The sequence below is a fragment of the Electrophorus electricus genome, chromosome 12, assembly GCF_041902795.1.
Source record: "Electrophorus electricus isolate QZ-2024a chromosome 12, ASM4190279v1, whole genome shotgun sequence".
NCBI classification, from domain to species: domain Eukaryota; kingdom Metazoa; phylum Chordata; class Actinopteri; order Gymnotiformes; family Gymnotidae; genus Electrophorus; species Electrophorus electricus.
Window position 1 is genome coordinate 1,887,085 of NC_137508.1, and position 6,123 is coordinate 1,893,207.

Sequence of the window (6,123 nt, forward strand, 5' to 3'; positions counted from 1 at the left end):
CTCATCAAAATAAAAGTCGCTAGGCGTTAAAGACAAACTAGAAGTGAAAGACAAAATAAAAGTGAAAGACGAAAACAACTACTACTATTTTGAAATAACAATCCTTTGATTTTAAATTTTACTTAGAAAATTATTAGAAATGTTTTATTTACTTTTCCATATAGAAGTGTATGGTGACTTTAAGTGACTTGTGTATCATATGACATGCAGTACTGTCTTGTCTAAAATGTGTAGACCAGGTGTGATCTTTCTGCACACAGAAAGGAAATTCAACCAAAGCGGGTTTACAACCAGACACTAACAGGCATGCCCCAAATCCTAATCAAGCAAAGCTACCATGCTATTACATTTACTCAAATTCATGGGTGCAGTGTATTATGTTTTGAACCATTTAATCACCTAAACTTCCTTCAAAGACCTCCAAGGTGTTTTTAAAATTGTTTTAATTCATTGCCAAGTGCAATCCTACAGTTCAACATCACAGTCAATAGAAAAGACAAAGTTTATGAATCACAGTGAAAAAGAAAGCAGCCTCTTTGACTGTAGCTCCTTTGTAATAGTTTTTTGCAGATATTCAATAGAAGCCAAATTAAATTTAGCTTAGTGACACACTCCTAAACAAAAACAGCACAAAGGTCTGTTAGATGTCCTGAATCATTTAAATTAATTGTGGTCAAAATGGGAATTTATCAGGCAGGTGATTGGTCAAAGGAGCTCAGTGCACAGCCTTGACGCATCGCTCTTCCTCACCTGAGCCTGTTTCTAGCCAGCACCTCTGCAACCCTAATTATATTTTACTGTATTCTCTTTTATTCCATGTTAGTGTTTTCTTATGCAGGATATGCACTTTGTTAAAATTTGAATAGGTAAAATAAATGACACATTTTGCATGTTTTCTTTTGATGCTTTTTTTAATATATATGATTTGAATAAATAAAGCAAGTAAAATATTTTGAATCACAAATGAAAAAATCAACAGGGTCTTTTCTTCTAATACTGGTACAATGTTTTTAACGAGTCCCGGCGCTCAGGTGTGAGTACTGAAACATAAAAATGCTGTATAGGACTGACAGGATAAGTAAACAAAGTATACCAGGCAGGGTTTCTACAAGGAAGCAGACAGTAAGACTTCAAATTCAAGAATTCAAGAGAAATACAGTTTCCTTCAATACTTAACCAAGGATTCAAGAAAATTAGGATTCAAGCCCTCTCATAAGGTTACCAGTTGAATCGCAAGGTTCTGACATTCCTGGAGTCTGAGGCACAAATAGCATAATTTAGGGATACACCTGCCACTTCTATAAAGCAACACATTCCATAAAATAATCTCATCTAGGTTTTTTTTATTATCCTAAAATCATGAATACTTTTTTTAATGAAATGCAAGGAGTTTTAAAACAATTACAATGCTTAAATAATTATTACACTCAGTAAAACAAATAATAATTTTGCCAATTTGAAAACAACTTGCAAATTAGTAAACAAACAGAGAACTGTTAGTGTTACCTGTTTCTTAGGATAGACTCGCATAAGTCTTTTGAGAGTTTCTGTACAAAAGCTTAACTAAGTAATGGTAATCTATCTTAATTACTCATTGTTCTTAAAACATGTCAAATTTCACATCATTTATGTGCTGTTATACATTTCATGTGCTTACTGTGTGTCACAAATTTGCATCACACTAATATATATTAAAGTCTAATATTGTAATGTGCCCAACAATTCCACCCCACACCTTTGCTTCTTGAGTTTTGCATTGTTGTTGTGATCATTAATAATGCTAGCCACACTATACAATAGCAAACATTTTGGCTTCAGGTTGGGTCAAGAACTATTTGCAGTTTTTGATACATGAAAAATGATTAAAGAATTTCACACACAACACTTTCAGACTTTTGTTTTTTAAACAAACATCATTACTTAGCCTGTCTAGAGCAGTGTCAGTCCTCTGAGTTGACTATAATCTATAAAAGTTAGGAAGTCAAGTAGAACAATAAAGAACAAATTTAAAACTTGTAAATGAAACTTTAGATGAGAAAGCACAGCCACATACAAAAAACACAAGCAAAGAAGAATAAAAACATAGACCCAAGCTGCACTTGAACAGAGTAATGGAGATAAGACACAAATAGGACTGAGCAATTAGAACAGCGCAGCACTACTGCAGTAAAACAACAATGCTTAGTAACTCAAGACATAAAGTTCTTCTGACACAACTGAAGAAGTTGGAAATATAGGTTATAGTTCATGATAACAAACATGAACATCATGGAGCAAGTAATCTGTAGACCACTGATGCTGACCATAGAAGTAATGATAAAAATATATTTATAAATATATACTAACACTTCAAATATATACTTCAAATAACTTAGCATATAACTTAGCATATAACTTATCAAATAACTTAACACTTCAAATAACTTAGCATGTCAACATGAAATGCAGAACAAATATAGACCACATTATACACATCTCATAAATTGTTAAAAAATTTAGCTTTAAAATAAATGTTTTCTTTTTTAGTGCTACATTCTCCTTTTATTATCTTCTCTCCACTTCACATTTAATTGGCAATTAAGGTTAAGTTGGGTCTAATTATAAATGTCCAAAACAATTTCAAAATAGTTCTGCTAATAGTTTCTGCTGCAATCTATTCTATATACTAAGTAATGAGAGTATACTTTATCTTTTCTCATTTCCGTTTTTGTCATTGAAATGACTTTGCTTGTACAATTTCAGTAGGGGTGGAATAAATAGACCATATGCATTAAATGACATCATAAATGAATCGATCTCACACTGAACCAATTCCACGCTTAAGGGTATAAAACGAAATATGACAATTAACGCTGGAGGAAAGTAGCTCAACACTACTCCAACCAGTACAGCAGAAACAGTATTGAAAGCATTCCTTTTTTGCTGGTTCCCTATACCTCTGCTTATCTCCTTTGTAATATCTTTTCCTCCCGGTCCTGGGAATTTTAGGGCATTCAGTATTTTCATGAAGCAAAATCCCATTATAGTCACTCCAATGATGCACATAGACATGAAAATGAAGTCTGTGAAAACGTCAGTCATCCCAACAACTAGATAAAGGCCATATCCTGACGCTGTTAACCAAATGGTAGCAACTAATGCAATCCTGTAGTGCCTGCCTCTATATCTTAGGAATGTAACTGGATGGAGCACTGCCAAATATTGCTCAACGCAAACACACATCTGGACCAGCAGTCTGCTGGTCCAAAACAAGCCAAAACAGAAATTTGACACACTCGTGACGATTAGATTTTTAAGAATTACCGTACTCAGTAGATCAAGAAAAAAAACTCAGGCAGAAAAGCGTTTCCACTGCTTTGAGGTTCAGAGGAAATACCTGAGCAGGTTTAATTTTCAAGCCATCTTGGAGAGAAAGCCAGAGGAACCAAGCATGGGCTGGTGTTCCCACGAGGAAGCAGAGAGATGTGCCAACATAGAGCCAAACAGATCCAAAATGGGACCCTTTGAAACAGTCATAATATGTGAAGGGAAATGCAGAGGAATTGAAAGATATGTTTAACATCCTGAAGCAATGCTGCAATAAAGAAAATCAAAATAGCCTATGAGTTTTGGTTTGGGAAAAGAACTTTGAGGAATACACTGTGATACTGATCGTCCATCCAGCAAACCCAAAATAGTTTCCCTGATTCACAATATAAAGAAAAGGCTTTTGGAAACATTTTACCTTAAGGATATGTTAATAAATAGAACGCAGGAAAGCATTCCCAGATTTGCATTTACCTGACTAAATAGCAAGAAACTTGAATTAGGTTTTGAAACTTGAATTAGAAGTGTGCTCCTGGGACAGACAGTGAGCATGACAGTGGGCTACCCCACCACTGTATGGCTGTTGGTAGCCTACCAGATTTGTTTATTTATATAGTCTTATCATTGTTATGTAACCTGGCCTACCCTAGACCCAGTAATCATTAATGATGGTAATGATAACTACTGTAATCTTTAATAAAGATTATCTTTAATAATATTTACTATTTAATAAATACTGAATGTACCCCACCATTAAGTAATGTAGCCAAATTGTATGTTTTGTAATCTTGATACCCAACATTATTTTAAATACTGTTTATTAATGTACACTTACCGTACAATGTTGTCAACTTTAGCTTTAACTCTTTTGAAAGAACACAATGATGGGATATTAGTACAGCAATAAAATGGCACAATGAACACTTGACTATTAAAATGTATCTCTTGAAATGTTGAAAGCGTATTCTTATAGAGAATGTGATTGTATAATGTGTACATGTATGTCCAGTGTTGGTTGGTGCTCTGTCCAGGTAAAAAAAAAAAAGTGTGATTTGTAAAGCGAGTCTGAGAAAGGCGCTATATAAATACAACTAATATTAACAACACTGTAGCTGCTGTAGCACTGTTACCATCTAGATCAGAACTACAATGTCCTCTTAAGGACTATTTAAGTGTGTTTCTACTGGAATATTTGTTTTTAACATTACATTCAGTAATTAAATTTTGTCAGAGGCATGGAATCTACCCAAGGGGAGGGGTGGATTTAACCTTTGACCCATTTGGGGGGGGGGGGGGGGGGAACGGGGGCATCATATTTTGACGCATATCTCTCTTCTATGACTCCAGCAACTCATGATTTAACTGTCTTTGTAGCTATACTATGACAAATTAACCCTAATAATAATAACTTTATTTAGCTCGCACCTTAAATTTAATATGCAATTGATAATGTTCTGGTTAAAGGAAACCAACAGCCAGTTTAATAAAGCTCGTAGGATGATATTATGCTCTGCCTTTCTAGAACGAATACATCAGAGTTCAGAACAAGTGTTTTAATGTAAGTTTTATTGTAAACAGTACATTGAAACAGTGACTCAGCATATTAAGCATATTAAGATGTGTATGGTGCATGTAGTGTTATGTTATATAGAGGGAGCGTTCATGTTCGATTTAATTGTGAAATCTGATATAAGAATAATGAATTTTTCTCACTATTCTTTTTCTTTGCTTATTTTATTTTTCAAATTCATTATTTCTCAAACTATCTAATCTATTTTTATATTCTTTTTTGCCTTTAATTTACTAAAAGTGAACCTTTTTCTTCACTTATGTTGAGAAAGTTGCTATTCATAGACTTAATAATCTAAACACAGTTATTGTTGTTTTACATGTAATAATTTCACCAAACTTTATAGAATGGAAAGCTTTCTGAAATATGAGAAATTAGATGCTTTTGGCCATGATTAGATTATAAACAATTTAACAAAGTATTTTCCCCCACTGCTCATTTGACTGCATCCAATTTATAAAAATCCTAATAAAAGATGAAATTAAATTGTCACTGAGAGGGAGGGACACACTCACACACCTCACCTGCCTCTCTCCCAGTCTCCCAATTACTAATCACACACACCTGTGCCTTGTTTGCGCTCCTCTCTTCTCTGCTCTATATAAAGCCCATAGGCGCCTACCTTCAGTGCTGTGCCTTGCTAGCCAGTTCTGCAGCAGTCTGATGCTACATGGGATGTCTGCGCAGCTGGCTCAAGCGTGGGGTGGAGTGGGTTGCGCTTGCAGCTGTGCTGTTTTTGCTCAGACTCCTAGCACATTCCTGTCAATGTCACAGAGATGTTGATATTTATTGAAAAGAATGTTTAGCCTTAAGTTTGATTATTTTTTGTTATAGGCAAAATAACAAAAGCCACTGATGCAGGCTCTGATACTGCAGACTCCTTAGTGGTAAAAGTGTGCCAGTACATGACAGTGAGAATTTAAGATGATGAGCTGCTAATCAACTGTGTTCTACACGCATGAGTTGTAATCCTAGCTTTGTTGGCAAGACTTAGTACTTCTGTAACTCACCTGTTAGAGAACACTGCTAGTAAGGTAATGGGTTAGGTTACCAGGGAGTACATAGACTGTCATACTAAAAAATATTTAAGCCACTCTGGATAACAGCAAATTCTGTAAATGTAGTCAATGGTAGATCTTGCTACAGGTTAGTGTTAACATGAAATAGAGTGATTAGTATTCAGGGATTCCTCTTTTGATGGTTCCCTACCTTTCTGTCTCTCTCCTTTGGGATCTTTCTGTGTTCTG

At 34.8% G+C, this 6,123-nt stretch overlaps 1 long non-coding RNA gene across 1 annotated transcript; it reads right to left on the minus strand.

The window, feature by feature from the left end:
* Positions 1-1,005: 1,005 nt before the first annotated feature.
* LOC145660369 (uncharacterized) lies at positions 1,006-5,590 on the minus strand. Its single transcript, XR_014126671.1, has 3 exons — positions 5,499-5,590; positions 4,142-4,171; positions 1,006-3,501 (listed from the first exon to the last, which is right to left on the minus strand). It is a non-coding gene; the product is annotated as an uncharacterized LOC145660369 (long non-coding RNA).
* Positions 5,591-6,123: the final 533 nt, after the last annotated feature.